The sequence below is a fragment of the Sciurus carolinensis genome, chromosome 6 (assembly GCF_902686445.1).
Source record: "Sciurus carolinensis chromosome 6, mSciCar1.2, whole genome shotgun sequence".
Lineage (NCBI taxonomy): Eukaryota > Metazoa > Chordata > Mammalia > Rodentia > Sciuridae > Sciurus > Sciurus carolinensis.
The window spans coordinates 97,981,818-97,996,785 of record NC_062218.1 but is presented as its reverse complement, the minus strand read 5'-3'; the positions used below and the strand labels follow the sequence as shown (position 1 = coordinate 97,996,785).

General features: G+C 54.9%; 1 protein-coding gene across 4 annotated transcripts in view; it reads right to left on the bottom strand.

Moving 5' to 3' along the window:
• Cxxc5 (CXXC finger protein 5) overlaps positions 1 to 14,968 on the bottom strand; it is a 58,494-nt gene that overhangs the window by 22,422 nt on the left and 21,104 nt on the right. Inside the window, exon 1 of one of the 4 annotated variants that reach the window (XM_047554999.1) lies at positions 10,451 to 11,007. The exons of 1 other annotated variant lie outside the window; for it this stretch is intronic. The gene's annotated coding sequence lies outside the window, so the exon portion shown is untranslated. Of the gene's footprint in view, positions 1 to 10,288; positions 10,424 to 10,450; positions 11,008 to 14,968 lie in introns of those variants that run through there. 2 more of the 4 variants (XM_047555002.1, XM_047555000.1) reach the window with 2 other exon arrangements.

Here is a 14,968-nt window from a genome sequence, read left to right as displayed (position 1 = left end):
CAGGCCTGCAGGCAGCCCCGGCTTCCCTCCTCCTGCCTGCCTGCCCACCCGGCTGCTTCCCCCAGCCCCACATGCACCAAATTCCCCACATGCCTGTCTGTCTCTGACAGCTCACGCAAATACTTGGCTGCGCGGGCACCCGCTGTTCTGAGCCCGCTGTGCCTCCTCCCCTGCCTTCCCGGGGGGCTCTGCAGTCGCAGCCAGGGATAGGAGGGGGCCAGAGACAAGAAGCTTGGTGGGCAGCAGCAGGGAAGCAAGGGCTGGAGGGACCAGCCTCAATTCCAAAGCACCACCTCAAGCCTGTGGCCTGAGGGACCTGGGAGGCCACTGTGAGCCAACCGTAGCTGGGCAGCAGCTGCCAACGCCCCCGCTGCCCCCCGGAACCTCCCAGGAGGATCTTCCGGAGGCCTCCCACTCGCCTGGGCCACAGAAACAGCCATCTGCCACCCCCACAGCAGCAGCTCAGGACAGGGTGGAGGGTACCACAAGGCCCCGAGGGAAAGCTTTAAAATCTGGACTATGGCTGGGCCCCTCCTGGCAGCCTTGGTCCTCCACCACAGAGCACGGGAGGTGTGTTCCAGTCCTCAGCAGTGTGAAGGGCACACCTGCCCAGCTGCCAGGCCTGGGATGTCTCCATGTGGACCAGCGAGGGGCCTTGCCCGCCTCCCACTGCTCTCTGTCCTGCTTGCCTGGTCTCCCTCCCAGGAGACCAGAGGAGGAAACGCTTCCTGAGAACAGCTGGGATTTTCCGCTGGACACTCCCTCCACTGGACACTGCCTCAATGGCCACCTCCTTACCTCTCCCTGTCACCCTTTCTACCCAATCACATCCTACCCCATTTCTGTAGTCAAGAATTCCCCTTTCCCCAGCATCCAGCACATATCCAGATACAGTGCAGCCACTAAATGACCTAGTGGGACAATATCCTCCATTTTGCAGATAGACATGTTGAAGTCAGGAGAGATCCCTGAGAGCTCTAAGCCTCATGTTCTGTGCTCTTCCTAAAAGAATGATTTAGGTACTCTATCACTGGCTTGCCACACTTTCTGCCCAGGAACCAGGTTGACACTTCCAGGTTTCTGGGGGCACTAGGGTGATTCCAAGCAGGACTTCTCAGTATTCTTGATCCAAATGTCCTGTGGCTCTTCTGGATCATTCTTTAGAAACTCTCCACTGCCTACAAGTGGTTCAGAAAAGAATCCCAGTCTTATTGTTTCTCTAACACTAGACTGTGGAACAAAACCTCTCCCCATTGCACAGATGGGGCTGCTGAGGCCCCCAGGGGAGGGGAGCTGCAGGCAGCCATGAGTCAGAGGGGGAGCTGGGAAGTCGCCCAGCCCTGCCGGCTGTTGCTGGAAGCAACAGCCCGCATTTCCTCCTCACACTGTTGCCTCGGGAAGCGTGGGCAGCAGGCGGGCAGGCCACAGGGAGGACCCTTCCTGTGCCTGCAGGATAGCCGCATCCCTGCATCCCTGCATCCACTCACTGCCTGATGGCCCACAGTCCACCCTACAGGCAGAACTGGCATTTTTTGTCTCAGGTTTTGTTCCAGGCTCATGTCACCTGAGGGCTCCAGGGTCTGTGACCTCAGGGAAGCTGCTCTCCACAGAGCATTAGTATATCTACCATCAAAGAGAAGACTGAAACATGACCATATTTCTTTCCTTCCCACAGGAAAACCCATGGTTCTGTGATTCTACAATCCCAACATGACAAGAGTCATGACTTGAAATCCTTCCATTCCAAGTAGTTTATGATTCTGTCACTAAAAATTCTACACCACCAAGATCTGACAGCCCCAGGAAGAAAGAGGGCCATGCCCACCCCAGCCTACTGCTGTGGGCCCAGTCAACCAATTGCCCACCTAGCTTTTGGGGAGGTGGGTTAGGCAGGAGAGGGGTTTCTCCCATGGGATCAGTAGGAACTGACAAGAAGCTGGAGGGAGAGTCTGGGTCTGGGGAGGAATCAGGCTAGGCCAAAGGACAAGCCACCTCCTCCTGGAACACAAAGCCACTGATGCTGCAGAAGTCAGGAAGTAAGCCTGCATCATAGCAAGAGTGGGAGGCAGGAGGGGCTTGACAGCCTGCATTCCCACTCTGTGGCTCAAAGAGAGGGATGGGTCAGGTCATGGTTGGTCTCCCTGCTTCTCAGGTTCCAAGCCAAGCTCCACGCTTCACCTTCCTGTCTTTACCACCCACTACTTCCTCCTTCCAGTCACAGTCCCCTCACCTCTCAGGCCAGCTGGCAGTCAGCCAGAACAATGGCTCCCAAGCCCACTTGACAGATGAAAAATTGAGGTCCATGAAGAAGATACAACCTGCCTCCCTGGCTCGGTCCAGCAGATTGTTGGTCTCTAGCTGCATCTCTCAGCTCTGACCCCACTTCCCTTCCCAGAATCCTCTATAGGGCTAGTGGGTATCCACATAGCAACCTGTCTACCAGCACATCCCTTGAGAGTACTCATCCCCACATTGTCTGGTCATTCATTCCTTTATTTACCCGACTAGCCAATCAGCCCATCTTCTTGCTTCATGTCAGACCCACTGCCAGGGGTTAGGGAGCCACAAGGGGGAAGCAGAGCAAGGCCTGTGTTCAGCAAGCATTTAGAGAATCTGTTCCATGTACTAGGTAGCAGGGAAGACGCTGGAAACACCACATAGAGACCAATGCTGGCTGTCTTCATAGTGTTCGTACCCTGTCAAGGGTTCTGGCAGAACTCAATTCCACCTGTCAGCGGTAAGTCAAAAACACTCCAAGCCTCAGTTTCCTCCTTTCTCTATATGGATGCTAATAGTACCTGACTCACTGGACTACTGGAGGGACTAATGGAGACAAAGGTCAGAAACACAGTGGCTGCTCCAACAGGGGCTTAGGATGGGCTAGCCACTGTCATTGCCATTGTTACAATATGCGATCCTAACAGTGATAATAGTTGGGGGCTGCAATTGAGTACAGCAGCAGCGAAATCTCTTCAACACTTACTTGATGCCAGGCACTGAGGGTACAGGAAGGAATCACTGCCACATCCCATTGCAAGGCTGGCAAGGAGCAGACTCAAAATATCCCTGTAAGCATCTGATGAATGAGGGAATCAATGACAGGAGGCACGGCCCTGCCTCCAAGGAAGGTGCAACCCAACATATGTCCATGGGAAAGGAAGTCTTTCTGCACATGTATGTGCAAGCATGCAGGTGTGCAGACGTGTGCTTGTGTGAGAAACCCAAGGCGTCCAGTGATGCAAGGACACAGCCACTCAAGCCCTCTCGCTTCCCCAGTGACTGCAGCTGAGCTGAGGGGATTGTGGCAAGAGTAAGGACCAGGCCTAGTACAGAGAAGCCTGGAAAGATGTTTTGCATAGTTCTGGCCACCAGATTACAGACCTAGGTTAGAAGCCTGGGCAGGGGTGCGGGGGTTACTGGGTGCCAGGCCCCTGTGACCTCGCTTTATGCCCATACCAGCATGGTACACATGGGTTCCTGCTGGCAGGCCAGGAAGCCAGAGGTCAGAGGAGGTCATAGGCAAGGGAGGGAGCAGTGGACCCGAGGGCTATGTGGGGTCTGCCAGACAGGGGAGGGAGGGCACAGGACTCCCTGGGGGCCACCAGGCAGGCCTGGCTCTGCCCAGTTGGGGACAGCAGCTGGAGGGGAGTAAATATAGCGCGGGACGTCCCAGCCACATTCCTGGGAGGCCAGTGCAGCCGCCTGCTCGCCTGCTCGTTGCTCTAAGCAGAGCAGCAGCCAGGGCTCAGAGTTGCCACTGCCCTCTTCCCAAACAAACAGAAAAATAAATAAAACCAGCTCTCACAGGCGGCCAGCACAGCTGGGGGGAGGGGGTGTACCTAGGGGGGTGAACAAGCAGGCAGACCAGTTGCCGAGGTTTCTGTTCCACTGGGAAGGAGGCAGCCAACAAAAGAGGAGAACGGAGGCAAGGGGCAGAGAGACAGTCAGAGATGTCAGGGAAGGGGAGAGGATCCTATGAGAGATGGAGGATGTCACAAGTGGAGGCATAGACGGATCCAGAAGGACAGGGAATGCTGCAGCAGGGGCAGACACAGTGGGGGGCAGGCAGGCAGACAAAGGGGGCCATGTGGGCTGGGGCAGGGGGCTGGTTTGAAAGGCCATGAAATATTAAAGAGCCCAGGCTAGTGAGTGACAGAGGTCACAGAAAGCAGGAGACTAGCCAGGGAGCGCTGGGGGACCCTGAGGCAGAAGGCTGCCCCCCCACCTCCATCACAGCCAGTCTCCCCCCACCCACAGCTCTCCTGCTGTAAGTCCTCCTTTCTGTCTTTCCATTGAGAAGGACAGGCTGAGGATGGGAGGGGCTGCAGGGGTCAGTGATGGGAGGGAGACCTTTGCAGTTCCCTCTTCCCTTGTGCCGATCTGGGCACAGCCGGCCTTCCAGAGCTGCCAGCCACCCTAGCAAGAAAGCCAGGAGGCCTGTCAGCACAGCCACTGCCATGGGTGCCTCCTGGGGAAGGAGGGGCAGACATTCAGCTTCCCCTTCCCAGAAAATAATCAGCCAAGCCACCAATTTTCAGAGACCCTCAGGGAAGGAAGGCTGTGCCTCTCACAGCTCAGCTGAGCCAGCAGGTCATCCCTGGGCCCCATTACCAGCCTCATGACCTTGGCCAGCCCCTGGTCCCAGAGCCTGTATCTTCACCAGTCCTATCTACCCCAGGCTTGGTGTGAGGAAAGAAAGGGCAAACATGTGGAGAACTTGCTGGGGCCAAGCACTTAACCCTCTCATGTGACCTCTAAGGTCAGCCCTCTATCAGTCCCATTTTACAGATGGGGGAGAGAAACTCAGGCAAAGTGATATGCCCAAGGCACACACCTATAATCAGCAAAATGGAGAAGAAATGCTAAGTATGAGCCAAATGCTCTTTTCCCCCCCTTCCTATTCACTGAAAGGTATGAAGTTCTCATCACTATAAAAGCCAAATTTCATTGAACGTTGACTGGGAGTTCACCTATGCAATCTTCCCTGTGTTCATTGAAAATGGTCTTGTGAGGCAGCCATTCTTAACTGCTCTGTTTCAGAAATAAAGAAACTCAGGTTTGTAGAGATAACACAACTTGCCGACATATCATACATCCACGAGACACTGAGGTGGCCAGGATTTGGAGCCAGGTCTGAAGGAATTCAGAGCTACTGCATATACACACTTATCTGGGTGGGGCCAAGGGAGGGGATTAGAAGAACTAAGCTGGAAGGGAGCTCAGTGGTCCCACTGGCTCCTAGAAAGGACAACATGGAAAGGTCAAAAACAAGGTCACAACCGCTGTGCTTGATGGTGGCCAGCAACTGCTCTGGGATCAGGAGGTGGGTAGAGCCTACTTGGACCCCAGGTAAGGATGTAGCCTAGGGACTTGACTAGAGTGACCTGTCTGGTCTACCCAGAGTCCCTGTATTAGGTAACATGAACCTTCTTTTCCAAAATGGGGATACTGAGGCCGGTCCAAAAAGGGCCAATGGAGCCCCATCTTTTAGGTCCCTCACATTCTCACTGGGCTCCAGGGTCCATGTACAGGGAATTTACAGCCTCTAGTGCTGGTAGAAGGGGGATCAGGACCCCTCTTCTCTCCTCGTCACTGCTAGCCCAGAGGGAGGCCAGCATCACAGGCAGGAAATGAAGAAGAATTTGTGATCTAATTGAGCTGGCGGGGGATTAGGCGGCAGAATGCAATTACAGGGGCTGGAGCTGGGCCAGGGGCACTGACACCCTGAGATGTGGCCTTACCCAGGTGACTGGGCCCAGCCAGTCTCCAGCTAGAGACACTGGACTCAGGGAGGGGGCACAGGTGAGCAGCGGGTGGGCTTGATTGCCCTTCTCAGCATATAGAGGACCGCAGGATTCCAGGTTCATGTGATTCCCAGGAGCAACTTTTACTAGGAATTCTCCCCTAGGAGAATGGATGGCAGCCCCCAGACTCTTACATGAGGAGAAGGCAGACAGATACACTCACTCTCACGGATTCTGTTCATGTATGTATACATGTTTGTTCATGCTCCCAGGTAAGCTCCACATAACCATGTTTGCTTTCACAGGGGCAGACTTTCCAACCTGCAGACACACAGCTGTGGCCCTTTGCAGCCACTGACTCCACCAAAGGGGGGAAACATAAAAAACACCCATGACCTTAAAATCCTTTTATTCCCGTAATCACAGGCTGCCATCACCGTGGATACGCGCTGTCACCCCGGCCCCAGCCTGTCTCCCTCCATGGCTTCCAAAACTCCCAGCAGGCAGGCAGTCGGGGAAGCTGCCCAGTTACTGGGGAGGGGGAGTTGGGTAGAAGAGGTTTGATGCTACACTTTCTCTCTCTCCCTCTCTCTCTCTCTCTCTCTCTCTCTCCCTCTCTCTCAGGGCCTCAAACAACCAGGAAGGAAAAGAAAGACAGACGGGCAGACAGATACTAAAAGAGAAAGGAACACAGCTACCAGCCACAGAAGGCCCAGATCACTGCTCATATAGCTTAGATATGCCCACTTCCAGATTCACAAGCATATACAGAACACACAAATACACACAAATCACAAGCAGAACTCTCTAAAATTTCCAGGCACACACATGTAGAGAAAATACACATTCCCAGATCCACAGAGACACATCCAACTTTTGGATACACAATCTCAGATTCAGAAACATACGTTATATTTACATATATAATGCAATTATGCATGATCCCAACCACAGATCCATGCATGCTCAAGCTCCTGGAGACAGACACACCTTCAATACACCAATTTCCAGACATACATATATAACTTAGAAACACACATATCCTGAGTCATAAGCACACAGGTCATCCAGTCCCACAATGCAGACTAACCAACTAGTACCACACAGCCTCATCTGTCAGCTGACATTGCCTCTGGCTTTAAGCAAGCAGGTGGAGGATTGGAGATTCCTGGGTGTGTGAGGGGGCAGTCCTTTCTCACTGCCTTCAGCCTGGATGGGTGGGCTCAGCACTGGGGGGGCGGGGAGTCAGAGAGAGCTAGGGGGAAGCAAGAGAAGCAGAAAAAAAACTTTAGTGGGATATTCTTGTTGGGCAGTAGCGCGTGAGTAACGGGGGAGGCTTTTTGTGGTCTGGTGAGTTCCAGCTATGAGTGAGTTTAACTATTAATACACTTAATCAAGAACACTTCACACACACATACGCAACCACACACACAGGGCCAGGATGGGACCAGTAGGTGGGGGCAGGAGTGGGAGAGCCCCAAGGAAAAAAATAAAAATAAAAGGGAAAGCCCCAATGAGAGCCCCAGGAGGCGGGAAGTGGGTGGAGCTTCTACCAGGGGCCTGCCTACAGAGCTGGGGCAGTGATTCGGCACCCCCAGATATACAGTGTGTACAGTATTTACATATCAGGCCAATGAATGAATAAATGCACTACATAAAAGAGGGCAATAATAACCACAACAACAATAATTGAGACTGCCCTATCCTTGCTTGACCAGTTAAAGTATGCTCCAGAGCATTATAGTTGGTACGTAACTGGATCTGACTGGTCGCCTCACCACAGGGGGCTATGCAAAGCAGGCCTGGGTCTGGCTCACCTGTATTCCTCCAGACCTCTACCCCATCCTGTACCCTAAAGTCAACTTACCTCAGTCCAGCACATCTCCATCTCTCCCTTCTGAGGGATACCCCCATCTCCATTCTACCCTCTAAGAAATACCAGCTGGGGTCCTAAATTCCCAGAGACATAGCTCTTTAACCAGCTGCAACCCTGCCCTCAGACTCCTATGGGCCTCAGTTTCACACATGCCAAATGGGTATAAGGCAGGCAAAAAGCCAGAAAAGAGGCAAAAAGTTGGGGGTATGGTGGAGCATGTGGATCATATGCTTGTGCAGTCCTGAGTCCTGGATTCAGACCCTTCCCAACGCTTCCCTCCCCTTCACCCCCCTTCCCCCACGCAGCCTAACCCTGATCGGCTGGGTGGACATTCCAGGCCTCACGTGATAAAGAGGAGGCCGCTGGTCCTCGGATAAGTCAACAGGCTCTGTCGCAGGAGAGATAGGAGGCCCAGGCCAGGGTCACCTGCTGAGCCAGGAAAACAACTGAGCCCAAACACACACATAAATAAGCCACCAACCGTCAGTAAGCCAGCCAAGGATCTGTCTTTTGCATAGGAACCTCTGCCTCCACCTTGGAAAGGGAAGTGGCATGGGAGAGGAAGGCTCAAGGATAGCTAGGGGCTTCCCCAAGAGTTCCAACTCCTGCCAGGATGGGGTGGGGGAGCATGAACCTAGCTCCCTGGGCTGACTTGAGAACGCAGAGGCCAACATCCCTCAGCTGTTCCCACCCCTTTCCAGGGGAAAAATCAGACTGTCACCCCCTCTCCCTCTTCCCCAAGGGGAGAGAACAATTTCGTTCTGGGAGGGGGGTGACAGCTGCAGAGCGGGCCACTCCCCCCCCCCCCCAAACAAGCTCCAGCTTGATTCTCATCTAGGGAAACTGCTAAATCAACACCACGCAGTTACCGGGAGGTAGCGCCCTGAGTCTCCCCTCACAGCTCTCAAAAGGGGATTGGAAGGTGCTTCAGGTTCTAGTTTCTGGATTTCTAGCGGCGGTTGGAGGGGGGTCTTTCGGCAGGAGAACCAAATCAAGCATAGGGAAGTCGATCCCCCAAAATATCTAATTTAAATGCTCCTAATTTCAGGGATCGAACCCCCCACCCCAGCGGGCAGGGGCAGCTGAGGTGGCGCTGGGCGTTCAAATCGCGCTCCAAACAAGTCCGCAGCGACTGTGTTTGCAGCCCCCGCCAGGCGGCCCCAGCGGAAAACTTGAAAGGGACTCTGTTTGCCGGCGGCCCTGGGGCGGCTCCGGCGGGGGCGAGGGCCGAGGGATCACACACGCCCCCCTCCCCAGAGCTTCCTGAGCAAACGCTGGGAGCGCGGTGGGGCTGGGCCCACTACAAAACCGAGGGCTCCAAACAGCGCCTGCGGCACAGCGAAAGGCGGGGATCGGGAGGGTGGCCCGACGACCCCCCTTTCAGCACCTCCCAATCCAAAGATGCGACTCTCAGACCACCCAGGATCCTGGGGGCAAAGTAGGGTGAAACTGTCGAATCTTCAGACCCTCGTCGCAGGAGACTAGAGGGAGCAGGTCTTCCCGGATGAATCACTACAGAACCCCCCAAATCCACTGGGTGCCTCCTTGCAGCCCATGGCACTAACACAACTCCGTATATCCCTTCTGATTCTCGGGGGAGGGAAATAAAAAGAGGTCTTGCTCTCATTGGATGCTTCAGCTCTTCTGACAGGTCCCGGGATGGACCCCCATTTAAAAACTGGGGTCACTCACTTTCTGTTGGTCCTACAAATAAACAAAGCCAGGCGCACCCCGCGCTCCCCGCCGGAAAGCAGCCCATTCCGGGAGAGGACAACTTCCCCCAGTCAGAAAATTAACACATTCCTCTCGCGGCGGTTCAGCCTTCGCTCCAGGGAAGCGAAGGGGAGGGGGGGTCGGGCCGAACTTCAGGGGTAAATTCAGAGCCAGAGCTGCATGGCAGGAGCCTGGGACACATCCCCCTCCAACAGCCCTGCAGCTAGGGGAAAAACCCCATTCTCCCTCCCTGGCTTTGCACGCTATTTAGCCCACGCGGGGCTCGGGAGGCAGCCCGAAAGGCTCCCCACTGCTGTGGTGGGAGGGAGCGGCTGCGGGGCACGGTGGAGGTGGGGGTGATACTTTCACCGATAAAAAAAGGTCAAACTTGATCAGCCCGCCAGGCACCCCGCGGGCAGCGGGGGCGAGGAGCTGGAGGGGAAATGCAGAAGTGGCCGCCGCCTCTTCCAAGAGGGGGAGGCTCAGCCACGCATGGTCGAGGACGCTCAGGGCAGTTACCATCGCCCCCAAACACAGAGCTGTGAGTGGGGTCTGATGCGGGGAGTGCAAGCCAGAGATCTCCAAGCAGCCAGCCACCCCCGCAGGCGGAGCGCCCGCCTAACACCAAGAGGTGAGGACCCCGGGGCGCCCGCCACCCCAGGGCCCACGACCTGGAGTGATTGGGAAGGGGACGGTACCTCGCAGAAAGAGCCCCAGCCCCACTCCACGGCGCCCGACCCGTCTTCCCCGACCCTAAAAACCCCTCTTTTTGTCTGAACTCAGTGATCTGCGACCGAGCATACTGCAGCTTGGGGAGGCTTGGGTATAGAAGCGGCCACCAAACGATCACCGGCGCTAGGTCTCCCAGGCTTCGCGGCTCCGCGGCTCAGGCTGCGGGAGCCCCCCGCCCCTCCCAAACACGGACCCCTCCTTCCCGGTCCCTGGCTCTCCGCACCTGAACTTCGGGGGAACCCGCGCAGCCAAACTTTCCGCCGACTTGCACGAACTCCGGCCCCGGCCGCGCACCGAGCCCCGGGGGAGGAGAGGGAGGTAGGCGGGGAAGGGGAGGGGGCCGGTCTCCGGGGGGGTCGGGGGAGGGCTGTGGCCCGACACCTACCGGCTCTCGGAGTCGTCCGAGCCGCCACCACCGCCGTCGCCGCGAGGCCGAGGGGGAGGGGCGGGGCGGGGAGCTGCGCTCCGCTCTGGGCACTGCCGCCGCGGTGCGCTCCGCTCCAGCCGCCCGCCGCGCCTGGGTCCGGAGCCGGAGTCGCGCCGCCGAGGCTGGCCCGAGGCGGGGAGGGGGGGGAGCCCGCAGCACCTGCCCCTCCTCCCCCTCCCCGCGGCCCAAATTAAAAAACAACAAAAAGCAACTAATCACCCCCGAGCGGAGCGCGGCGCGGCGGGCGGAGGGCTCAGCGTGCAGCGCCCGGACTCAGCAGGCGGCGCGCATGCTGGGCGCGGGCTGGGCAGGGCTGGGACACGGGGTTGGACTATTGGGTTACGAGGCTTCGCCGCTTTTCTTCCTCAGCTCGGACGCCTGCTTTCGCCGCCACCGCCGCCTCTGCTGCCGCCAGTGCCGCCGCCTCTACATCCCGGCTCAGGCTTCGCCGCCTCTGCCGCCGCCGCCGCCGCCGCCGCCGCGCGCCCGCCCGGGCAGGAGCTCTGAACGCTGCCCGGGGGCTGCCGGCAAAACCTGGACCGGACTAGCCGCTCCCTCCCCCCCCAACCCCCCCCGCCCAGCTCCACCTCGGCTCCCCTCCCTCCTCCTGCCGCCTCCCGCCCAGCGCAGCTCTGGCCACTTGGACGCCGCAGGCTCTGAAGCTGGAGCCGCAGCCGCTGCGCCTGGAGCTCCCTGCGCCCTGGCGAGGTCCGCCCAGGTTCAGCTTCCCTGCGCTCCCTGCTTCACCTTTTTTTCGCGCAACTTTACAAAAAAAAAAAAAAAAAAAAGGCTCCCCCTTTTGTGAGGGATGCCTGGGCCTGGAAACGCACCCTCCGAGAGAAAACCCGTCGTCCACTGCCCCCTGTTCAGCGGGACAAGAAACTGCGCCTCCCCCCCAAACACACACACACATACACACTAGGTGTGCGTTGGGCCGGGGACTTTTGGCTCAGGGCCGTGGGACCTAGGCGCGTGTTCAAAGTCCCCATCCTTCCCATAGCACCTTCCTGTATTCAGTGGGTACTAGGTCCACTGGGAGAAAAGGGGCGGAGATTTTTGTTCCCATTTCACAGGTGAGGAAACTGATCTAAGAAAGGACATTTTGTTTCTTAGGAGGTTAGGCGCCAGCCCAACGTCCTGAGCCCTGGGGCTAAGGTGACTACACTGTGATGTCTTGAGACTCAAGAGCCTACAATTTTGAGCCTGAAACAGTGCAGAGAACACAGCTGGGCTCAATAGATACTGGTTGAAACAGAACGAAACCTCAGCCCTGGCAGAATAGACGCCCAGTGGGGACAGAGATTTGGGTTGGTATATTCTCGTCCTTACTCCAGTACCCCCTCCATCTGCCCAGTTTGGGCTAATCCTACAGCTGCAGATGTCTTCTTAGGGACCCATAGAACAAGGCCCCGGCTCATATAATCCCAAACTGTATATAATCCCAAAGTGGAAGTTCTCCAGTTCTCTGGGATTCGTGCGGGTGGGGATGGGGTTGTGCAGCAGAAAGAGTAAATGCAGACCCCAGTGGGGGATGAGGTGGAGGGGCGGGGCAATGCGTTGGAGAAGTTGGCCTCCCTCGGGTTAAAAATTACAGTTTGAGCTTGATTGGGGTCCAGATAACAGGGAGTTAACTGCAGCCAGGGCGCCTCCAGCCACAGATGAGGCCTCCCTGGGAGAAGCGAAACCCGCTCCCACCTTGCAGCTTCCTCTCCTCTTTTGTGCCGCCTGGCAGTCTCCCAGCCACAGCCAGCCATGGCAAGGGCCACGGTCTGTGTACCCCTGGAGTAACAGCTGACTCCCACCCTCCAAGCCTTCTAAGTGTGGATTTGGAGCTCAAACCAGTTGGGGGGTGGGGGTGGTGTCAAAGGTCAGAACTCCTCTGGGATGTGTTGCCTGTCTCCCACTTCTGACATCCCAGGCCACAAGGAGTGACTCTTCCCAGACATCAGGGATATCCCCTTCCCAGCCAGTTCCTTCCTTGCACAAATGCTGAAATGTTCTCTTTTAACTATTGTGTCAAAGAATGACTTCTTGCTGGGTGTGGTGAGCCTGTAATCCCAGCCACTGGGAGGCTGAGGCAGGTGGATTGAAAGTTCAAGGCGAGCTTCAGCAATTTAGGAAAACCCTATGTCAAAATAAAATAAAAGACTGGGGATGTGGTACGTGGTAGAGAACCACTGAGTTCAATTCTAAATACTGCCCCCCCCAAAAGAAAACCTTTGGGTGAGGTATTTAGCCTTTCTCCAGCAGGTTTCTTCAAAACCACCCCAAGTAAACATATGTGAGTAAAAATAAGGTGCTTGGTTTGGAAATACAATTTTAAGACTGTGTATACCCCAGAATGTTCACCCCTAGGCTGCTTAAAGATATTCTGGGCCTCACTCTGAGTGGCAGGCACTGTTTGGCACTGAGCATACAAGGGAAAATGAAGTAGAATCCCAGGTCTAGATGCTCCAGGATGGCCCAGCACTTAATCCACTCCCATCTACCATTTCTGGGATAGCTGAAGCACAAACTGTGAAGCACAAACTCCCTGTTTTTTGCGAGTCAAGAGCAGGCCTTCCAGTGAAGACCCAAAAAGTGAAACTATCCTACAGACCTATAAAGCCTGGTGTCAGTGCAGAATTAAGTCCAGCACAACTGAAAAAAAGCTCAATGCTGGGATCCGTGGGGGAATGGTAGACAGTAGCTCCATTAGGGAATTATTATTAATTATCCATTTTTTGAGATCTCTATTCCCACCCCCACCCAAAACTTGAGTGCAAAGGTGAAGGTCTACAGGCTACAGTGGAAGAAGACCAGGTGATCCCAATGGTGATGGTTTCCTCAGGGAAGGGGTGATGACAAATGCTTGGCCAGTTCAGAATGTGGATCTTGTAGTCTTCCCCTTCTCCCAGAAATCAAGAACTGTGAGAGGGCTGGGGATGTAGCTCAGTGGGTAGAGTGCTTGCCTTGGCCCTGGGTTCAATCCCCAGCACCGTAAAAAAAAAAAAAAAAAAAAAAAAAAAAAAAAAGAACTGTGAGAACCCAGACTTATCTATCCAACCCAGATGGGAACCAGGGAACCAGGGAGAAGAGGGGCAGAAAATGGAAAATGTAACATGAACAGGAAATGTCAGGTGCAAGCCATCCACATAGAACTCTCCATCATGAATGGTGAGACAAGCAGAGGACACCCAGGAAGGATGGGAGGGGGCTTTTGCCCTTTTGGAGTTATTCCCACCTTATCCTCCTTCCCCAAGAAGAGAGGTCACTCTGACTCACTACCCCTCCTCCACCTCCCCAAAAATACTTGTCTCACATTGTTAATTAAACTTTCTGCTGAGGCATTTTTATTTTTTGGTGACGTGGATTGAACCCAGCTGCACTTAACCACTGAGCCACATTCCCAGACCTTTTCTACTTTTTATTTTGAGTCAGGGTCTTTGTAGGTGGCTGAGGCTGGCTTTGCACTTGAAATCCTCCTGCCTCAGCCTTCTGAGTTGCTGGGATTAAAGGCCTGTGCCACCTCGCTGGGCTCTCTGCTGACTTCTTTCAAATAATCAATCAACCTTCAAGAAAGGAAGTCAGTTCCTCAAGTCTCCAGCACCTTTGGACCTTTGGGGAGAGAGGGTCCTTTTATCTACCTGTCCTGTCTTCTAGGGAGGAATGCTGGTGTTATGCTTTCTTTATTGTCCTCTCTTTTGTAGTGTTGGGCATGGAACATAGTACCCCAAATAGTAGCCCTGCCACTGAGCTAGCCCCCAGTTTGATGGTGGTCTCTTGAATCCTGCTGATAATATTCATGCCTGGCCTTTATAAAGCCCTTGCCCTGCCTGAGAAGGGCATTGTGCTAAACAGGGTATATTATCTCATTAACTTCTTATTTCATCTCCATTTTTCAGATGGAGTAAGATTTTTCAAGTAAGATTGCACTGAAGTTGTTTCCTCACCTTGAGATTTGCTGTGCTCCTGAGGTTTCTCCCATACGGATCTGACCAGGGTGCTCAGCCGCTTCACATCCTGTAGTACCTTCCAGAGCCCATAGGATGGACTCAAGCCCCTCACTCCCAAATGATTCCTCTCAGACATCATGGACACCCTTCCCTAACCAGTCCTGTTCTCCCTACAATTCCAGGTCCCTGCTGACCAACACCACTTAATATTGGCAGTCCCCTCAGACATGCCAAGACCCTATTGCAGGTTTCCAGGGCTTTGCATGTACGAGTCCCTCTGCTTAGAAGGGCTCATCTCACGAACTCCATTGAAGACCAACAGTGTATGTATCACCTTCACTGGGAACCTTCCTTGTCACTCCCAGCCTGAGTCTGGGCCATACCCACATGGCCACCACTAGCATTTGTAAAAATTAGAAAAAGTCATCCACTTTGAGCAGATATAGAAACCCATGCAAGAGGTCCATGGACTGCCCTTCAGCCTTTCTAGCTCCCTTCACTAGGTGCCTTTTTGAAGTGCGTGCACTGCACACCTGTACTC